This window comes from Puma concolor, chromosome C1, assembly GCF_028749965.1.
Source record: "Puma concolor isolate L17-30 chromosome C1, mPumCon1.1.hap2, whole genome shotgun sequence".
Taxonomy (NCBI): domain Eukaryota; kingdom Metazoa; phylum Chordata; class Mammalia; order Carnivora; family Felidae; genus Puma; species Puma concolor.
In genome coordinates this window covers 136,974,291-136,997,500 of record NC_141674.1, presented here as the reverse complement: position 1 = coordinate 136,997,500, position 23,210 = coordinate 136,974,291, and the positions used below count along the sequence as shown (strand labels likewise).

Sequence of the window (23,210 nt, the reverse complement as noted above, 5' to 3'; positions counted from 1 at the left end):
GCCTTCCAGCTGGAGAAGCTAGTGACCAGCTTCCTTTATCAGCAACAGCTGGCCACTGATGGGAACGACTCCCACCTGTGGCAGCTCCCGAAGCGTCCCTCCCTCCACAAGCAGATCAAGTCCTTCAAAGAGTATGTAGCTCTCACCAAGCTGAGTTGGATGGGGTCCCTGCGCAGGATGGCAAGCCCAGCATGGTGCACAGCAGGAAGAACTTGTCCACCTTCCACGTAGCCACAGGGTGACTCCCCCCACCCCCCCATCACCATGCTGGGCATGCATACCGCAACATTGCCCTTGAAAAACATTCACTTAAAATTTTCTTTCTTCCAAGTTTACCATTCCTTTCTAAAGGTATATGGTTCCTAAATTTAAAAAAAAAAAAAAAAATGGAAGCAAGAGAGGTAATCTTTCCCTGCCTGCGATTCATTCATGAAAATGATAAACTCTGCTTTATCTTCCTCATAAGATTGTGTGAAGATCAAATTTCATAATGTATTTGCAATTAAATCTATTTGTTCATACCTACCTCACTGCAGAAAGAATGTAATAGTTTAGTATATAAAAAATAATTTAGAAATCTAAAAGTGCATTAGAGATTTAAAGTCTAATTTAGGCAGAGTGATTATAACTTGTATTATTTTAGTTTAAAAGTCTATGAATTAAATACAGAGATTAGATTAATTGTTAATATTTAAGACACTTAGAGGAAGTTTTAAAATAAAGAATATGGAATGACCCAGCTAGGGATATAATCCACTTTGGAACTAGTAAGAATGAGGGAAAATGTTACAAGTGCTTCCATATTCTGAAATAAGTACACAATTCTGGTATGAGGAAAGGAACATCAGTAATGCAGCTGTTTCCCCAAAGGGGGGGCGGGGGGATATTTTGATTCAACCTTTCTCCTACCGACTTCCCTTCTTTCTTGTCTTCGATTTCTTTCCAAAAAGTTTTGAAATATCTGTCTTCTGAACTTCATATTTGTTCGACATTCTCATGTAATTTCTTTCACATCTACTAACAGATATTCTAAATGGAATATAAATTTAAAGCATTTCTCCCAGTGACTCCAATAACCCGTACTTGCTAGGGAGTACATGAATGCATTACTTCTAGAAGCCCAGCCTTCATCTGGTTACGTTCACTTTCATTTAACTCAATTGAACCACAGAATATTGAAGCCAAAAGCTACCTTAAGACAACACTGCATCCCCACTCCCTCATTTCACAGATGAGGAAGAAAGGAACATAGACTAGCGGTTAAGATCACACAGCTACTTAGTAACGAGGCTTGTAATAGAAGTAAGGGATCTACCACTCCCATGACAGCTTTCTCTTGGCCATACCATGCTACTCCCTCTGGAGTCTGCACCTTTACCTGGGAAACTAAGAAACAGGTTGGAGCCAAATCAAAGGCCTCACTGTGAGGCAGAAGTTCCAGAAAAAAGTGCAGAAGGTACAGAAAAAAAAAAAAATTCGATGGAACCAGACAGTGTGCCGTGGAACCCTGAACTGATTTACTTAACACTGACCTGAAACGTGTGGCTTTACCTCAGTTAGCCCTAACTCAATTGTTATGAAGTGGGGACCAAAAATACCCATATTAGAAGGTTGATGGTGTAACAGACTATGGTCCACTCTGCCCACAGTATAGTAGGGAAATAATATATCCTCACTCTGTTCCTTATTTCTCACACTGTTCCATCTTTCTTCAAGTACTATCTGCCACCAATCAATATTTCTCTCCTTTGCATCTATAGAATTCAATTCTTGGAGGTTTCTTCTTGCCTCTGTGACTTTTCCTTTTGCACCCCCTATGATAGTTTTCCCTTCCCTTTCAGTCCTTCCCGTTCACCCTTCCCTTCTCCTCTATGCTTTCACAAACTTCTTTTGGGGCGCCCACAATGAGTGGGGATTGCTTACAGGGAAAAGGCGATGCCAGCAGTACCCTCTCCCCCACCCCATATCACCTTCCTCTGTAGTTTGAGGACCCTTTCAACAGGGCTTCTAATATTCTTTTAGTAACCAAGAGCCATTATCCAGGCATCTGGAAAACGGCTAATGACATATACCCAACCTGCCTGAAAATGCCTCAACAGAGTGAATATTAAACTTCAGAGTTTTTATTCAATTCTTGTTTCATCCATTGTATGTGCAGTTTTAAAAAGCCTTCATTACGTACCTGTTGCCTCAGCAAAATATGTGACACTTGTCTGAATTCCACTTTGACCTTCCACCACTGTGGAAATACCAAGTTTGAAAGAACATGTAGAAAGAAAGAATATTCTTAAGAGATCCAGAGAATCATTCACTTGAAAATTTCTCCATTATTTTGCAACTCTAAGAAGTCGCCAACATCATTGCGAGATTTGGCTTGTACACCTGGAAAATATGAGACTTGAATATTTCATGTTGACACTCAGGCTTCTCTTCCCTTGGGGATGGGGAGAGAGGCTGAAGTGCATGTGTTAATCTTATTGCTGGACTGTAACTCAGCATATGCCACAGGGGCTTCCTGATGGCCTCCTTCTTTCGATATTTACCCCCTACCTTTTCATGCAAAATGAGTTTATGTAGCTGTTCATATTATTGGAACAAAGTATTGCTCAGGGTCAGCTTTAGCCCCAGGTAAAGGAGGCAGATGTTTTATAGGTTTTATTTTATTTTATTTTTTTTTAAGTCCAAAAGCCTCCTACAAAAAAAAAAAAAAATTTTTTTTGTAATAGCTCTCTTGAAATCCCCATATTAGTCACTTCTGTGGAATGAAGCAGTGAGAAAAAAATTATCTGATAAAATATACAAGCTATCTTGAAGACATGACACATAAAGCCCCTTTTACTTACTGATCAAACTAGATAGTCACTTAGAAGAACTGAAGAGAAGAAAAATGTGATAAGAAAGAGGAGGAAAAACAAGGCTTGGAGCATGTCCAAACTTAGAAAGGCAACAATATCTAAACAGTTGAAGGGGATGACAGAAAGGAGATACCCCCAGATATATACGTCCTGATTTGAAAATGATTGCTTAGGACCAACCCTGATGCTGTATATTTCTACTTCCATCTGTCCGTCCATCCATCCAGCCAGCCAGCCAGCCAGCCATCCATTTAACAAATGTTTATGGAGTAACTTTGAGTGAAACACTGTGATGTTACATTAAGAACACAGAGATGAAAAGTGTCTCAAGGCATTACTCTTAAAAACATACAAAGGAATAAAAGTGTCTAAGTAAAATTTACATATCAGAGTCCTAGATGCTGTAATACATATCAACTGATGGGGCTATAATAAGAATGAAATTTCTTATCTTGTGACAGACATTGTTCTACAGATGAAGTATTCATTTACTCCTTCCAATAATGCTTTCAGGTAGATACTATTATTAAGTCCATTTTACAGATAAGAAAAATGGTGATAGACCTTAAGTAACTTGCCCAAATCCTATGGATAAAAGGAGGCAGGATTAGGATTTTGAACCCCGGTTCTCAAACTCCAAAAGACATTTTCTATATCTCTTAGCTCTCAAGAGTACCCAGGGTCAGAGCACAACTAAATAAAATCTTACAGAACTAAATATGAGAAATATTGCCCAGATTCTTCACGGTCTTCTCTACTTGAATTTTCAGCGAGTCAGGAAGGAAATAATATTTCTTCACCTAAAATTGGGAAGAATGTATGGTTATTATAGTCATTGCTTCATTCCCTGCTGCCACAGTATCATGAACATGACTGCTTGCTAGCTTAAACATCAAGGTTATTCACTGTCAAGCTGTATCCTCATGGATGAAAAGGGTCGGTAGGACACCTTTGAGCTATTACGATTTGGTCATTTTCATTATGAGTAGAGATAAGCGCTGACATTTCTTAGGCTCACAAAAGAGATAGATGATAAAAAAAGTAGTTTAGGGAGGCCAGTGAAATTTGTGAGCAAGACCACTTTTGTCAGGGTATGGGGAGGAGACCTAGGAGACTGAGGCATCTAATTTGATACACTTATAAGCCACAAACATGTCTGAATGACCAAGAGCCAGCCATCACCACAAAATAACCAGGATAGGTCCGGAGTCAGCAGGGAAGAGCTGGGAAGAGGGCCAGGCCAATAATGAAAGGGGGCATTAAGGTACACATTAAACTCTCCAAAGGGGGAAAAAATAAGCAAAATTTCCAAGACATCCCTAACGAAAAGTTGAAGTATTAACATTTTTGCTAAAGTAGCAAAAATGGCAAATTTGCTGGTTTCACTAAGTACATTATATTGCCCCCCCCCCCCTTTCTTTTTCCTTGAAGTGGGGAGGTGGAAAAGCTTCACTGAGCAACAGTGAAGATGTAAGAGACTTTTCAGAAGTGGTGCATCAACCAATTACTTGGAGTTTGAAGGGAGCAGTTTATTTTTCTGGCACTGAGAAATCGGCATATATGGAGCTGGCATCCAATGGCTTAGTCCCGCTCCCCGAGCGATTTGGGATTCCAGATGGGAGAGAAGCTGTCTTCTTTCAAGGAGTAAAGCTGCCACTGGAACCCAGGGCACTTGATTGAAATTTCAGACATCTGATTTTGTCAGAGTTCGGATCCCTTTCCTTTGAAATGCCCTGCCTTAATAACCGCTTTAACCCATTGCCAATCTCGCCCGGCAAGCATGCCTCCCTATGATTGGGAAAATTAATGAACAGGCACTGGCTAATATAATTAAACCCAAGCACTCCTGATTCCAGTATTGAGAAAAAGCCATCGCCCTGATTTTTTCTTGACAACACACAAGTCTTGCCATCCCCGAACTGTTTAATTATTGAAATGAACTGTAACAGGACACCGGATAGGGGCAGAGGTCGCGGAACAGTACTGGAAGTCAGAAATCAGGCAGGGGCTGACACAGAGCCAGCCAGCGCCTCAGGCTGCAGCCTCAAACCCACACGCTTTTTCTCAGGCAGCCAGCCTCTGATAGGTAGGGTGATAGCGGGACTCACTTGTTAGGATTCCAAAGGTCCAACGGTGCTTGCTTGTTTTAAGACAAGCCAAAATATGCTCGGTGACCACCAGGACACTGCGATTCCCATGCCCTGCCACATTCCTCCTCTCCAATCCCAGGCGGTTTTTTTTGTCTCCCTACGTGCAGTCCAGGATGTAGACAAAATGAATTCCAAGTGACCTATGTGGGGGTGGATTTTTTTTAGAAACAAACAGCAAATTAAGAGGGGGGAAAAATCCTGTTCTCACTTTTTTTTTTTTTTTTTTGGAAGGGAGTGTATATGTTTATTTTCTCAGAGACACTTTCTGGCAATGACAAGAGAACTCAGTTCTATTGAAAGTATCTTATTTTCCCCCAACTTGAACATACTAAATATCAGCCCCCTATTTTGTTTCACTTCCTTTTCTGCCTCCCAGGCCTAACTGAACCTATGACAATTACTTTCTTTAAAGAGAGATGCCCAATTTTCTTTTTTTTTGTTTAATTTTTTAAACATTTATTAATTTTTGAGAGACAGAGAGAGACAGAGAGTGAGTAGGGGAAGGACAGAGTGAGAGGGAGCCACAGTAATACAAAGCAAGCTCCAGGCTCTGAGCTGTCAGCACAGAGCCCGATGTGGGGCTCGAACCCAGGACCGCGAGGTCATGACCTGAGCCGAAGTCGGACGCCCAACCAACTGAGCCCCCCAGGCACTCTGAGGTGTCCAATCTTCTATGATTCTAGAATAGCAGCATTTCCTGTAAAGGTAGGGATTTTTTTTTCTAATATGTCATAGTAATATTTAAAGTATTACCAAAGATGATTGGGGGAAATAGCTGGAAAAGCTTGCTGGCAATATTAGATCTAGGCAAATCAGAGTAAAGGTGTAATTTTCAAATATGTTAGTATTTAATATTCAAGATTATTACTTAACAGTCGAGAAAAGTTATAAAAATAAGTGTATTCAATGGTTTGATAAAAAGATAATGTTTAAATATTTTGTGTGCTCTGAATTACAAATAGAACTTCTCTTTTATTTTTTATTTTAAAAAAAATTTTTTTAACGTTTATTTATTTTTGAGACAGAGAGAGACAGAGAATGAACAGGGGAGGGGCAGAGAGAGAGGGAGACACAGAATCCAAAGCAGGCTCCAGGCTCTGAGCTGTCAGCACAGAGCCCGACGCGGGGCTCGAACTCACGGACCGTGAGATCATGACTTGAGCCGAAGTCGGACGCTTAACTGACCAAGTCACCCAGGCGCCCCTAGAACTTCTCTTTTAAAGAAAAAAAAAAGTATCAGAAGTAACAGGGTTTTCTGTAGCACCAGACATGGCCTGACATAAACCTGTCCTCAATCTTTGTATCCTACACCATTCTCTTGGATGTCATTTCTCCCTCACTCCATGTCTAGTGCCAATGGAACCTGTTATTTCTCTCACCTTATTAAAACTCGTTCTAAGGCTAAGCAATGATAAAGCCTTAAAGGGGCTTACTAATCTTTTAATTATAGAACTTGGATATGTGGTCTCTTTTTAGGACCAGCAAAGGTAACGGGAGGACAAGATATTACTGGATCTGCATACCATTTTTAGCCAAACGGAACACATAAGCAATTAATGATTGCACTGGGACAAGAAGCTTGAGGAGAACTATCCCAGGTAAAAGGGACGTCTTCTGTATTTATCTAAATATTGGATAGTGAAGAAAGTCATGTTTAGAAATACATTAGATGGCTGTATCCTGTTATTTTCCTAACCAAACTAACTGCCCCCTTTCTGTTTTATTACTGCCCCCATCCCTTAAGCTGAACTCTCAGATCAACACTGCCAGCTTTCAGGGTCTCAACTCAACCTTTGCCATCTCCGGACAGTCTCCAGTCTTTCTGGATAGATTTGCTGAGAACGGGTGAGACTTTGGTGTTTCCAGGCCAGCCTCCCAGAGTAAGAACTCTCTGCCATCACTCAGATCCTCTGTCCCCATCTAGCTGCCTGGGAGCTAAGAGTCCCCATGTGATCAAATCTTCATAGTTTATGCATGGTCCCGTGGGTGAAACAATAAGGACACGTGAAATGCAGTAGGACTGTCACAAACTGAGTAGTACAAGAATTTAATACCATTGGAAGAAGTCTTATTCAACATAGTATGACAGTGCCTAGAGAAGAAACTGGGCACAGTCATAGTGAATTTAGTTCTAGCTGTCTCCAGATACAAATATGATAACAAAAACATCCCTAGCAGTTCCTTTCGATAAGTTTGGTGAAAAGGTAAAGAATGGCTAGCGGTGATTTCCAAACTTTAGTGTTTGTAAGAATCAATGGGACCATTTGAAAGAGTTCCTGGGTTCCATCCTTTAGCAAAATTGATTAGATGCCCAAGAATCAATATGTACAATAAGCACATCAGGTGGTTTGGACGTCAGGGGTCCATGGAGCCAAAAGCACTGGAAAAAGTCTTCATTGTTTCTCAATTATTCTCTTGCCAACACACAGAATGCCCTGGGCCTGTAAGTAGCTGCTTTTGTTTGCCTACAAGCCCTCCTGTATTAGGGAGGATGCACAGACCTACCTAAGGCTGGAAAAGAGACTTCCGCACTCCTATGCAACTGGTATAGTGTCCATCTGGGAAAAGGGACCACATTTGGCCCAGACTTGAAATGAAGGACTCAGATCAATCTCCAGAGAAATAATGTTGAGTATAGCCTAAACCCCATTCAAGGAGAAACTGCTATTCCCTTTATGATTCTGCTTTGGCAAACAGAGGTTAGAATGCAGCCCAGCTGCCCCAGCCATGTACAGGAACAGACTACAGAAAATATGAATGGAAATTGCTGGTAGGGAGACATCTGAATTTTTCAAACAAGGTGAATTTCCCTCCTGCTTCTCTAATTTAACATTCCAAGATGAGAAGAAAGCTGGCAACTGAAAACTGTACTTAATCCATTCTTTAAATAGCATTACAGTGTTTTTCATTTCTCTCCACACTGCATTTTGTTGTTTTTGTCTCAGAGGCTTTAACACAGGGCCAGGACTTGCACTGGGAGGCCTGCGGATTACAGGAAATAATGACCTGTATATATTTAGTTGTTCAAAGGAAATTAGAGTAGCCTGATTTTTATTATTCCCCATTGCCCTCCGTTCTCTGGTGTAATAACTTGCCCTGTTCTCTAATTTACTTTTACATCATCAGAAATGTATACCATTTAGTCCGGATTCTCCCATGACCAATCAGGACCTGCTTCTAGCTAGGTTAACAAAACCTTCCATAGAATGGGACGCCTTCATAACACAGGCCAGCCAAAGACACCGAAGAGCTCATCTTTCTGGAAAGTATGTGACCTGGAGAAATTTACCCACTTCTTCCTTTCGGTAGCCAGTGACCACTATATGCCCCTGCTGTTGAATGTGACAGCTAACCTTTTTGGGACTGGTGTCGTTTTAGATTAACCTTCTCCTGTAAAAATGTGTAGACAATTTCCTTCTATTTAATCTTTTAATTGTTTATCAGTGTATTTCCAGTGGTGCTGCCTCCCTGTGCCGCCTGTCCCTCTCACCCCATCTCTTATGAGCAATCTCGTATATTCTATTTAACATTGATATCCAAAACCTAAAATTCATCTGCTTGTAGTTTTTAATTTAGAGGAAAAAGCTTATATATTTGAGTTTTCTTTAAGAATCATAATTAGATGTTTAAATTATGATTTCATTGAGATTTTCTAGTTCCATAGCACATATCATCTGAATTTGCCTGCCTACTGGGATGGGGAGGGAGGGGCACAGCTGAAAATACATCTGTATTGGAGACGAACATCATAATACCTTCAGAACATTTGAAAAAGTTCCTGGGCTAGTTTTTCTTTTCATTACAACTCTATATATGGTTTATAGACTCTTCAAAATGAAACTAACATTTGAAAGGTAGGCGAAACAGATTTTTGTTAGTTTCAGTGTGTTTTTGTGACAATTGATGAAGTTTTGTGGATTCTCTAAATTCCATTGCCATAGTGTGAGTTGTGTGTTCTTTCACTGGCAGGGTTTGGCAGGATAGAAATGAAGTAGTAAGTAGTTTTAATAATCACAACTTCTGAAATTCACTCCAACATGATCATATTTTAAGAGCTCAATAAATTTGGCCTTTATAAACTTTTCTTCATCCCTCCCCAAACATTTCTTTTCAGTCTGGGCAGTTGCCTCATTATTAAATAGGTTCTCTCTTCCAAAACAAACTCAAGTCACTAGTATTCATTTTACTTTAATTGCCTTCAGCCTCATATATTATAAGATTAATTATTGGTTTCGTTCAGTCCCCTCCCCGTCCCTTCTGAAACAGCAGCAATCTGCCTCATTCCTACTTAAAATTTCTGAAAAAAGAATATTTTTCCTTATCATACTCTCTCAAATTTGGTGCCTCTGGATGTTCCTCACATCTTCCTAAATCTTAACTGAATCCTCTCAACTCTCCTAGTTTAACACAATTTTTAAAACAACTGCTACTTTATAGCAACTCTAACAACCAAACCATAGTTTTATTACTGGAGCTTAGGCAGTTTCTCTTACCAAGTCAGCTGCCTTGCTCTGAATCCTAATCCTAGGTGACATGGTAACTTGGCTGGGTCTGGATTCAGAGGTCACAGAAATGCTTTTGGAATACTCTGGCTCACTAACCCTCCAAGGACCTTTGAGCCTCAGGAAAATTTGGGATATGAATAGTTTATACCTCAGTGTGTATTTAAATCAGCTAATGTTTACCCTTTCCAGAGAGTTCACCAGGTGGTTGGCCATGGGGCTGGGGGCGAGGGAGGTGGATAGGGAATAATGTAGTGGAGTGAAAAAGAGAAATACTGACTCTTTTCTCTGCGGTGACAAAAGATTCAATTGCCAAACTTCAATCAGAAAATATTTATTCCAATTGATTATATTTATTCCAAAATGATTTCATAGGGAATCATGAAAACAAATATGATAGCAGGATAGATAGATGATATATTGAAGCATTTATCTCAAGATAGAAATTTGGATTTTGCTCTATGTATTTTTCTCTCTCCCTTTTCTTGGAGGTTTATTTATGGATTTTCAATTTGATTCCATTTATCTGTGTTTGTCCTTACACCAGCACCAAGCTGTCTTGACTTCTACAGCTTTATAGTAAGTTTTTAAAATAGGATTGTGAGTCCTTCAACTTTCTTCTTCTTTTCCAAGATTATTTTGAACTATTCTGGGTCCTTTAAAGTAATTTTAGGACAGTTTGTCATGTTCTGCAGAAAAATCAACTCAGATTTTGATAAAGATTGTGTTGAATCTATAGGTCAATTTGGGAAATATTGCCATCATAAAAATATTAAACATTCTTATCTATAACATCAAACATCTTTCCATTAATTTATTTTTTTAATATGAAATTTACTGTCAAATTGGTTTCCATACAACACCCAGTGCTCATCCCAAAAGGTGCCCTCCTCAATACCCATCACCCACCCTCTCCTCCCTCCCACCCCCCATCAACCCTCAGCTTATTCTCAGTTTTTAAGAATCTCTTATGTTTTGGCTCCCTCCCTCTCTAACCTTTTTGTTGTTTTTTTTCCTTCCCCTCCCCCATGGTCTTCTGTTAAGTTTCTCAGGATCCACCTAAGAGTGAAAACATATGGTATCTGTCTTTCTCTGTATGGCTTATTTCACTTAGCATAACACTCTCCGGTTCCATCCACGTTGCTACAAAAGGCCATATTTCATTCTTTCTCATTGCCACATAGTATTCCATTGTGTATATAAACCAAAATTTCTTTATCCATTCATCAATTGATGGACATTTGGGCTCTTTCCATAATTTGGCTATTGTTGAAAGTGCTGCTATAAACATTGGGGTACAAGTGCCCCTATGCATCAGCACTCCTGTCTCCCTTGGGCGAATTCCTAGCAGTGCAATTGCTGAGTCATAGGGTAGATCTTTTTTTAATTTTTTGAGGAACTTCCACACCGTTTTCCACAGTGGCTGCCCCAGTTTGCGTTCCCACCAACAGTGCAAGAGGGTTCCCATTTCTCCACATCCTCTCCAGCATCTATAGTCTCCTGATTTGTTCATTTTAGCCACTCTGACTGGCATGAGGTAGTATCTCAAGTGTGGTTTAGATTTGTATTTCCCTGATGAGGAGCGACGTTGAGCATCTTTTCATGTGCCTGTTGGCCATCTGGATGTCTTCTTTAGAGAAGTGTCTATTCATGTTTTCTGCCCATTTCTTCACTGGATTCTTTGTTTTTTGGGTGTGGAGTTTGGTGAGCTCTTTATAGATTTTGGATACTAGCCCTTTGTCCTATATGTCATTTGCAAATATATTTTCCCATTCCGTTGGTTGCCTTTTAGCTTTGTTGATTGTTTCCTTTGCAGTGCAGAAGCTTTTTATCTTCATGAGGTCCCAATAGTTCATTTTTGCTTTTAATTCCCTTGCCTTTGGGGATGTGTCAAGTAAGAAATTGCTGCGGCTGAGGTCAGAGAGGTTTTTTCCTGCTTTCTCCTCTAAGGTTTTGATGGTTTCCTGTCTCACATTCAGGTCCTTTATCCATTTTGTGGATGGTGTAAGAAAGTGGTCTAGTTTCAATCTTCTGCATGTCGCTGTCCAGTTCTCCCAGCACCATTTGTTAAAGAGACTGTCTTTTTTCCATTGGAAATTCTTTCCTGCTTTGTCAAAGATTAGTTGGACATACTTTTGTGGGTCTAGTTCTGGGGTTTCTATTCTATTCCATTGGTCTATGTGTCTGTTTTTGTGCCAATACCATGCTGTCTTGATGATGACAGCTTTGTAGTAGAGGCTAAAGTCTGGGATTGTGATGCCTCCTGCTTTGGTCTTCTTCTTCAAAATTACTTTGGCTATTCGGGGCCTTTTGTGGTTCCATACAAATTTTAGGATTGCTTGTTCTAGCTTCGAGAAGAATGCTGGTGCAATTTTTATTGGAATTGCATTGAATGTGTAGATAGCTTTGGGTAGTATTGACATTTTAACAGTATTTATTCTTCAAGTTTTCACTTTTTGCAGATGACATGATATTATACATGGAAAACCCAATAGACTCCACCAAAAGTCTGCTAGAACTGATACATGAATTCAGCAAAGTCGCAGGATACAAAATCAATGTACAGAAATCAGTTGCATTCTTATACACTAATAATGAATCAACAGAAAGACAAAGAAACTGATCCCATTCACAATTGCACCAAGAAGCATAAAATACCTAGGAATAAACCTAACCAAAGATGTAAAACATCTGTATGCTGAAAACTATAGAAAGCTTATGAAGGAAATTGAAGAAATCATAAAGAAATGGAAAAACATATTTCCATTAATTTAAATCATCTTTGGGGAGCCTAGGTGGCTCAGTCACTTGAGTGTTCAACTCTTAGATTTGGCTCAGGCCATGATCTCACAGTCTGTGGGATTGAGCCCTACATTCGGCTCCACAGTGTCAAAGGAGCCTGTTTGGGATTTTCTCTTCCTGTCTCTGCTCCCCCCCTCCCCTCGCTCACACACTCTCTCTCTCTCAAGGTAAGCAAAGTTGAAAAACATCATCTTTAATTTCTTTCAACTTTTTTTTTTTAGTTTTAAGAGTATAAATTTTGTACTTTATTTGATAAATTTATCCCTAAGTATTATTTTTCATTAAATTGTTTTCTTAATTTTGTTTTCAGATTGTTCATTGTTAGCGTATAGAAATATAATTGAATTTTGTATTTTGATCTTGTACGCTGTACCTTGCTGAACTCTTCATTTGCTCTAAAGTTTTAATGGATTATTCAGGATTTTCTATATATATGACCATGGCTGCTGCAAATATAGTTTTAATTTTTCTTTTCCAATCAGGTTGTCTTTTATTTCTTTTTCTTGCCCAATTTCCCTGGCTAGAACCTCCAGTAAAATGTTTAATATAAGTTGCAAGAGTAACATCTTTGTCTTCATATTAGGAGGAAAGCATTCAGTCTTTCATCATTAAAAATGATGTTAGCTAATAGGTTTTTTCATAGATGTCCTTTATCAAGTTGAGGAAGATCCCTTCAATTCCCAGTTTATTTAGTGTTATTATCAGGACAAAATGTTGGATTTTGTCAAATCCTTTTTCTGCATCTGTTGAGATGATCATGTAGTTTTGTCCTTTATTCTGTTGACATTGTGTATTCTATTACTTTAATTGCAGAAATAAAACCATCCTTGTATTCCTGGGATAAGTCTCACTTTTTCATGGTATACCCTTTCTTTTTTTTAATTTTTTTTTTAATGTTTGAGAGAGAGAGAGAGAGAGAGAGAGCTCAAGCAGGGCAGGTGTCAGAAAGAGAGAGAGACACAGAATCTGAAGCAGTTCCCAGATTCTGAGCTGTCAGCACAGAACCCGATGCGGGGCTTGAACTCACAAACCATGAGATCATGACCTGAGCCACAGTCAGACGCTTAGCCAACTGAGCTACCCAGGCACCCAACACCAAATCTTACAAATGGTACATTTCATTAATGAAGCCATCTGGGTTTGGGTTTTGCTTTGTAGGAGGGCTTTGAGTTACTGAATCAAAGTGTTCACTCATTTATATGTTGCCCTCAGCTGTATTTTTGCAGTTTGAAACATGGAGGCATTTTTCTCTTATTTGTAAAAACCAAACCTCATTGAAAAAATATCTTTGGTCTCATGATAACAAAGGAGAATGAGGATAATTTCTCCAAATGCAGTAGTAAATAAGGAAGAAGGAGAGACTTCCCTGAACTGGGGGGAGTAGGTGTACCAGGCACAATTTGTGGCATAGTCCTATGGAGGGGTCAACACATTATAGCAGGGATGTGACCAACTAAAGATACTGGACATGAAGTTTGGACTCCCACAATCTCCAGCTTTCTCCCACCTCTAGAAACCCTGGGATCTGCAGAGTCACGAGACCCACAGGTACCTGTATAAGCTGATACAAACGGAACCTCAGTAAAATGGAATATGGATTTATGACTGATTCCTGGAGGAACTCCCTGACATTTTAACTTTAGCTAGAACCCATGGTAGAATAGGGGCTTCATGGACTTAAATCGATTTAAAGAAAATTAAGATAAACATCTTAATTTGTTGACTAAAATTTGTAAGACATTGTTAACATTCTACGTGTTCATGATTCTCCACAATAGACTAGCCCCACCTGACCAGTCCTTTAGCAGAGCTGAATTATCTAGAAATTCTTCTAGGATGTTAGTCCCTTTCAGTATAATATAGAGATTATGCTCCCTGATTCTGGAGCCAGAGTGCCTGGAATTAATGCCTGGTTCAGCTACTTAGTAGTTATGGGACCTCAGGCAATTTACTTAGTTTTTCTGTATCTCAGTTTCTTAATTTTTAAAATAGGGATGACATATAATACCTAATGTAGTACCTACCATGAATGACAGTCGTCATTTATTCCTTGTCTACCAAGATAAATGATATTGTTACCAAAAATAACTTGCTGAAGAACTAAATTCTATATGATGTGTAATTTTTATTGAAATGACCAAATATCTTCCTTCTTCACTACTCGTGCCACTGATATGGCATCTCCGTCCTTGCTGTCACCCATTTTCAACCTATTAGTTATCCTTTATTTTTCCTTTACCGCATTTTTTAAGACTTAGAGACTCTTTTTTTTTTTTTTAACCTTATGTTTCATATTCTCTCCTTTGTCTCCAAGCCCTCCTGGTTTTCACACAAATTATTGAGAAATCTACCTCCAATGTTGCCTTTCTTTTTCCAGTGAATGAGTCCTGAGTGCCTGTATATGTCAAGTTTGGCACTGGTCTTTTAAATGCAGTATTTGGGGCAGCTGGGTGGCTCAGTCAGTTAAGCATTTGACTTCAGCTCAGGTCATAATCTCAGAGTTGGTGGGTTCAAGTCCTACTGTCAGAGCCTGCTCCAGATTCTGTGTCTCCCTCTCTGTCTCTCTTTCTCTTGTGCTCCCTCTTGCTCAAAACTAAATAAATAAACATTTTAAAAATAATAAATAAATCCAGGATGTCAAATCCATATCAGAGCCCTGCAGGAAAAGTACTGCCATACCCATTTTACAAATGAGGAAATGGGTGAGGAAAGATTTGGTGACCTTCCACCCCAGTTCACTCAGCTAATACATAACCGGTCTAGCACACAAATTTGGTCTGAGTCTCTAGTCCACACTGCTGCTTATCTTTCAAGCTGCTGCCAAAGTAATTTTGGTGTAGTGCAGCTTTGATTATAACACACTCAGCTCAATGGGTCCTTATTGCCCATAAAATAAAGCCTAAACTCTTAGCTTTAAAATTCAAAGCCTGCTATAATCTGGCCCAAATCTCCATTTCCAGCCTCTCTTCTCATTGATCCTTCGCACACCCACTACACTCCAACCAAAACATATCACTTTTCATTTGCAAGTATGTTATGTGCTTCCCTGCAAGGATGCCTTTGCACATAACTGTCCCTTGTACTAGGATATTCTACCCAGTGCCACCCCTGCCATAAGGGCCATAAATCTCAGATGGGATGTAAAGTCCCCTGCTCTCTTCTCCCACAGGAGTTTGCATTGATCTGCTTCATGCAAAATGAATGCCAGTGCTGCTGGGTTGGTGAATACATAAAGGAGCTGGAAGGATTCACATGGCCTTTTGCATTACCCACATAAGAAGCAGCCCTGACAGGGGGCCCATCAGGGTAAAGAAGTGTCTTGCTACTTTTCTGCCCAATCATCCCATCATTTCAGTAAGTCTAGGTGAGGACACCTAGCCTATGGGTACCACCAGTGCAGCCACATGGGCATCTGGGTCAATCTTGCCTATTTCACAGGCTTATATTAAGATGATGGGAGTCAAGGGCCTTAAACAGATCATGGAAATTGCTATATTAATGTCAACTGCATGGCCAAGTGATTAGAAAAATACTATAGTGTCTTTCTCAGGGGCCCAAGAGGTTATATGGCCCATGAATTTGTTATGGACACAAGGAACTTAACAAAGCCTGTGAATATTGACTGTGGATGTGGCCAAAATGCTCCGAGATTATGCTTCTATAACCTGACAGTAGAATTCCTCTCTCCCAATTCTATCTTCCAACTCGTGGCTGAGTGGTGGATGACTCAGGAGAAGAGTTCATTTCTTAGATGTATTGCCTACATTATACACCTGACCAGTAGCATTTGTGGAAGGGAGAGGGAGAAGGGGCTAGGAGAGAAGTTGATAATTAAAGTTACACCCCAAATTTCCAGGTCATATTCTATCTCCAGCCTTAACATTCTTTTCATGTTTGATAGAATGATTTCCACACTTGCTCAAAGGGTAGGATTGTTCAGGTACCTGACCTCTGGTAGGCACTCAGAACACATATGTTTAATGAAAGAAAGAAAAAGAAAGAAAAAGAAAGAAAGAAAGAAAGAAAGAAGAAAGAAAGAAAGAACGAAAGAAAAAAAGAAAGAAGAAAGAAAGTTTGAGAGAGTTTGACAGAAAAGATTAGAACTGGCTGATCAGATAAGCCCCTCTGGGTTCAGCTACTACAGACAAGTGAAGAAAAAACCAAGAGCAATGAGGAGGAAGATGGTAATGCAGAGTAGAAGTGCACTTTCCTGAAAGAGGAATCAATTTTTTTTTCATTCTACCATTCATTAAGACACAGGAATTATTAGGTGGAGGTGAAGGATATTGTCAGATAAGAATTTTGGCTACATAAAAAAATTGACTTCCATATGGAATTACTGGCTTGGTGTGTTTTATACATTATTTCTGGATGTTAATTTGGTTTCATTCAGATCATTTTTGTGAGAGTGCCTATCCAGAATTTAAAATATCCCTGGGGATTAAGAGGGAGGGAAGTGGCCAGCAGTATCCATATTCCATGTAATTAATTATTTGGACAGATTCATGTCATAATATACTGAACAGATTTATGTAGTCATCTCTGAACACATCTTACATTCCATGTTAGCCTAAAAAAATAGATCATGGAGAATATGTCTTATTCAATGTGCCTAGCTTAGTGCCTTTCATATATTGATGCAGGGTTCAGATTTCATTGACAGTGTATTTTCAACATAGAGGATTCAGAGCCTAGTATTACTTTTACCTACTAGTGGTGAGTTAGGCAGATAGAAGAGGGGCATTGAGTATCTGTGTAAGAAAGGGGAGACACAGACTTCCTTGAGCCAGAGTCAGGTATTACCTTATAACCTTAAAGGCCATGATGTGGACAGTTTAAGGCAGGATTTCTCAAACTTGGCATTATTTACATTTGGGGCCTGTTAATTCTTTGTCTCGTGGACCAGTCCTGTGCCTTGTAGGATGTTTAACAGCATCCCTGGCCTCCACCTGCTAGATCCCTGTAGCATTCCTCTAGTTATGACAATACAAATTATCTCCAGACATTGCCAATATATCCCATCCCTTATGGGCCAAAAATCACACCCAGTTGAGAGCCACTGGCAATGAGCCAAAACAAAACATCTTGGGAGATTTGAACCCTCAAATTCATGGAAACCACCCAGCTGAAATGCCAGTTTGAAGGAGCTTTCCAAAGAAAGAAAATCCAGGTATAAACAACAGCAACAACAACAAACCAGGGGCAACGTTTTGAAGAGAAAGATAGGAAGTGAAGCCTAGAGCAATTTCTTCACCCAACTAGCTTACAGCTACTGAAGCCACAAGTCTGTTTCTGCAAGACTTAGGAGCTGATGATCATAGAAGTCCTGGCAGAGGTTAACAGTAGGAAAAACGTTTGTCCATAGAATATAGCTACACATATTCATGATACAGGCCTAGTTCCAGTGTTCAAAACACAGTGGAACTTGCTAAGCGATAGTCACAATGTAGCATCAGGGAAGCAGGGATGGATGGGGTGGGATCTGAGCTAGTGGTACTCAGATTTTGAGCCAGGACAGCATTCCTGTCTAGGTTCAAGAAGTACATGTGCACACAAAAGCAAGTCTGGTCCTCATTACTGTGTAAAGATAGGGTCCTGAATGATGACTAAGGAAAAGCCAAGTTCTAAGAACTATGGCACCTAGAGCAGAATTTGATCTGAGATTTTATATGACTGAAGGCACTACAGGGTTTATGGGGCAAGTTAGATTCTGGCCTCAACTATGAAGCCCAAAGGTAAGCAGGAGACATGATGTCATGGGTGAGATAAGCATCAATGGTGATTCAGACTGAGAAGCATCACCACTGGTGCTCCAGCAGTATACCCCTACGCAGTCCTATTAACCCGATAGAGTGAGTCAGGAGAGGCTAATACTCCCTGTCTGCCCCAAGAATCATGTATTGGAAGGTTTTGCAATGACCTGCAATAACCTAAAATATAACATTGTGTGAGAATAAAAGGATACAAAATTGCATATATAGTGTGGTCTTACTTTTTTAAATTTTTTAAGCAATTTTTTAAATGTCTATTTTTTTTTTGAGAGACAGAGCACAAGTGAGGGAGGGGCAGAGAGAGAGGGAGACATGGAATCTGAAGCATGTTCCAGGCTCTGAGCAGTCAGCACAGAGCCCCAAGCGGGGCTTGAACTCATGAACCGTGAGATAATGACCTGGGCCGAAGTCAGACGCTTAACAAACTGAGCCACCCAGGCGCCCCTGATCTTTTATATTAAAAGGGTAAAAGATATATCATAGCTAACTAGATACAAATATTAACACATAGGAAACCTCATGGAAGGAAAGAGTGGAGATATGCTTTAAGATGTAGGATGAGAGGGGATTGTATATTACTTTTATTTCTTCATACTTTTCTTTATCTTCTATGTTGTGGGTAATGAGTATGAAATAGTTTTATAATCATTTTTTAGGTGTTCTCAAAAAATGGACTTCCTGTCTCAAACCAAGATTGGTCTAGGAATTAGGAACAGCTGATTTCCTAAGTAGGACAAATATTAGGTCTTGTGAAAAAGCTTGGGAAGACACAGCTTGAGGGAAGAGTGGGAAATGTGGAAAATATGGTTTGCTCAATGGAAATGAACACACTCCTACATAAACTTAACAAGAATTTAGCATGTGTCATCAGAGCACTTTCTTCTTAACAGACAACAACTTTATAGTTTTGTAATAGGAAGCAACATGTTTTCTCTCCCTCCCCCTGCCCCCACCCCACCACCAACTGTTCTCTGGGAAAAAAAAAAATCCTCAACTCTTTGGCCACATGTAACTGTATACTAGGCTATGGAGTGTAGGGTTTGTTTGGAATGATGGATGGTTTGACAATATAGCACAATCAGACAAGACCAGCCATCAATCACTTTAAATCAATGATAGACCTTGGGTGTGTTTTGTGCCATTTTCATTCATTCTAGTGCCCAGAGAGTTGCACAGAGCAACCTCATGACCTCACATGAGCAAAGAAAATGGCTTTTAAAGTTGTTTCCAAGCTCTATTCATCACTCATTCCTGGGTGAGATGCCAGGAAATAACTTTCATGATTTTTCTTTTCTTTTTTTCCAACTCATCTTTCTCACCTCAAAGACTGAACGAAGGATATGCACATAGACAAAAAAGGGCAAGAACCCCTCTGAGTGGGCTAGGTTTTCTATCATGTGAAGGAAATTTGGTCCTTATTTATTGCATTTTTTTTTTTTATTTCTCTTACTCATCAAACAATCTGCTCAGAATTCCCTCCTGTCTTTTAGAAAGGAAGTTGTGATTTAGTCATGATTTCCTCTTGGGTCATTCCAGAACATTTGGAACGGAGCACTCTGGCCATCAGTGTATGCTAAACTTTGCTCTTACGTTCACCAGAAGAGACCATGAGAAGCCTACTCTGCTGGGCACAGGTACTTTTCACTGTGACCTTCATGGCCATGCTTACTAATGTCTTGTCCCCACCTTCAAAAGGCCTAAACCACCCCCAAAAGTGATACTGACATCTCTTAGGGTTAAGAATATCACTGCAGGGGCTAAGGAAATATGAAGTCTACCCCATAGCCTCAGAAGGACTTTCAATACCTTTAAAAATATGCCTCTTTTCCAAAGCCCCTTGTAACACATCTTCCCCAACTCAAAGCACTAGGTCAGCTCTGGCACTCTCAATAATCCCTTTCGATGGTCCTAAAATACGAAAGTATTTTTACTTGTCCTTATCCTCCCATTTTCTTGTCACAGAGGTAAACAGGGAAATAATAGCAGTTTAGCCCTGCAGAAACAGAGGTTAACTCCGTCATTTTAGGGTGAAGCCACAGGAATAAATAGAAAAAGCTAGCTTTTGGCTCATCTTGCTATATACAAGATGCCTGCAACAACTAGTAACATTTTATTTATTCCCATAACAAATGGACCCACCACAAATTTCTTTAGATTTTTCATCTCCCAGGAAAATACTTTAATATCTATCTTGTGATACTGTCCTATAAATGCATGCTGCATACAAAATTTTATCATGATGTTCATAGGATTCTGTTTAATGATGGAAGAAATTTTGTGCATTTTTTTAGAGTGTCAAGTTCTATTACTATATACACATTACTCAATAAAAAGGCAGTGGAATTGAACACTAAGGAATTGGAAACTAGTATTACTGGGATCTAAACACTTCAGGTTACAAGACAACCTGAAATAAGAGAAACTCACTGGCCTAAAAATCAAATCACTGATTAGTCCCCAGATCACTTACTAGATAAAGAAGGCAAGATGCCTTTTGTCAAGGTACCAAGCCTCTCTTTGGGCTTCAGATTCCCAGCATTTTGGTAGAATGATTTGGGGAATCTGTGTGGATTAAAAGCTATTTCTCTTATAACTGCATCAAATTCCTCTTTCCTCACTTATCTATGACAAAAATCTTATCTTCAGTGACAGTTACAGAATAATAACACTGTCCTCATTATTTTTGTTCCTGTTGTTATAAGGACCAAGACAAATATGAATATTTTCCATTAAATTATATACATATGTGTTTATTTCTGTGTGTGTGTATATGTACATATAGGTATGTATGTATATGTGTGAGGGTATACATACATACACACACAGACACACACACACTCATACACATAGTTTCCCATTGTGAAAATTATAGATCTAAATATGATACTGTCTTACTCAAAACGATCAACATGTGTCTGTGGCATTGATAAAACAAGGACTAATAGACCGCAGTAGGAAGAGCTGACCTTTTTGTCACTAAGCAAGTTATAATCAATCATGGATGTGAGGAACTCTGACCACTTCAGTAGTGAGATAACTATGTTCCTTGTGTTAAAGTAATTAAACAAGGAGGCCACTAGACTGAGGTGGCTCTATTGCCTGGGTAGCCTCTGTGAGCAAACCAAAATCCAAGCCAGAGCCACACACTTGAATCCAAAAGATGACAGTTAAGAACAACCAATCACAAACAGCCAAATAGATTTTACCAAATCAGGTGACTGTTTAAGCTATAACCAGTCAAATGATTTCCTTACCTTGCTTTCCACCTTGTCTATAAAAATCTCTCTCCCAGCTCCTGTCAGTGGGGCACTCCTAACCACCTTTGACTGGGTGCCATCAAATTTGAATTGATGTATGCTCAAATAAATTTTTGAAAATTTTAATGTGCCTCAGCTTACCTTTTATCACTTGCATAAAGAGAAAAAAATATATAGCCTAAAACAGTTCAACTCTAAAATGTACATAGGGGAAAATTATATCAGAGAAAACACAGACCATATACTCCTCAATCTCAGCCCTTGGAATGGAAGCAAACATCAAAACCCCCATGTGCACAAGCTCCTTTGGTGGGAATCTAGTGGCAGACGAGAACATTGTTGTAGAAGAAAGAAAATCAAGCAAAGTTTCACTCCTCCGGGGCAGACCAGCCAAGAATACCAAAGTAGAGCTGTATTTTTATTTTTCCTGTTACAGCACAGATCTGTTGTTTGGCTACCAAATTACAGGTTGGGTCTGGTTCTCACATACTTCTGCTTTTCATGTGCTGAACAGGAAGAGTAATAACAGACTGCTTCTTTTACTTGTGGGATTTAGGTATTCTTCATCCTAGAATGGGTCATTTTACTAAGAAAACCTGCCAGTTTAAAGACTGGAGGTGTATGCCATTCATGTGGGGGTGGAAAACCCATAAAAATGAGAGGCTTTTGGCTAAAAAGAGTGGTTCTAGTTACTTGTTCCCATGTTTAAATGACATGTTTATGAGTCATACTCTTATTATCTAATCCCAACAGCATCATCCAGAGATCACTATCATTTATATGACTACTTCAGAGAAGGGTCTCTGGGAAATTTGACCAAGGAGAATATAATACATACCCATTCAGTTATAGAGCAGCACTCTGCACACACTTTTCATTCATTTCTTTTAAATGCTCTATCGGTAATCTATAAAAGATAATTAAACAAAGTGTAACAAATGTTGTACAAATGCATAATACCGATATCCTGGACAGGAGAGCAGTTAAGTATAATATAACATATATTGAAGGAAACTACTGCACACAGATATTACCAATTAGTATTTGAATCAATTGGCATTCATACAAATTCTGTTTTCTTCGTTGTTTAGTTAATGGCTTTGCTCAGGAATCAGGGGGAACTAAAGTGACTTATTGGGATAAGATTTGGATACAGGGAATCAACTGACCACTGAGAGTATTATAGAAACATTTTAGCGGGAGAGGCCTTATCACTCTGACTGCCAGCATGGGAAAGAACCTTGGAATTTTGACTCATCAGAGGATTTTTAAGAACTCTGTTGGCAGACAGGACCTATCTTGAGGACATCTGGCTTTCTTCAAATGAAATCAACTTATCCTTTTTTTCTTAAAAATGAAAGAAAGAAAGAAAGAAAGAAAGAAAGAAAGAAAGAGGTGTTTTCTTACCTTCAAGGCATTTATCTTGTCTAAAGATTAAAAAATAAGACATTATCATTTATATCACCCTTCATATTTGTGGAAGAAAATTCTATCATTTTGTTTTATTCGAAGAGGAAATGGAAGAACACAGGATCTAAGTGATTTCTGCTGAGGGAAGTACAGAAATTCAGCAGAGGCAAGTAGTCTCAGGATCCATGATTACGTCAAGAAGAGGAATAACCAGCACTGAAGAGAACTCTAACTTTCCTACCCTAAGAGAATGCATATTCTATAATCTCCACTTACAATTTTTCTATATGTGGGTATGTTTTCTCCTGTGGCTTAAACTACCAAGGTCTCTTTTGGACCTATCAAAATTCCACTGTCAAAATATTCTTGGCCTATTAATTAAAGGAGGAAGGCCAGGTTTCTCTGACCAAGAGAAGAACAACCTGAATTATCTGCCTTGCTAGGTGCATAAATTATTCCACCA

At 39.3% G+C, this 23,210-nt stretch overlaps 1 long non-coding RNA gene across 1 annotated transcript; it reads right to left on the bottom strand.

Annotated features, from left to right (window-relative positions):
- Positions 1 to 515: 515 nt before the first annotated feature.
- LOC147578457 (uncharacterized) lies at positions 516 to 22,694 on the bottom strand. Its single transcript, XR_015255209.1, has 3 exons — positions 22,176 to 22,694; positions 4,964 to 5,145; positions 516 to 3,655 (listed from the first exon to the last, which is right to left on the bottom strand). It is a non-coding gene; the product is annotated as an uncharacterized LOC147578457 (long non-coding RNA).
- Between the last annotated feature and the right edge of the window lie 516 nt (positions 22,695 to 23,210).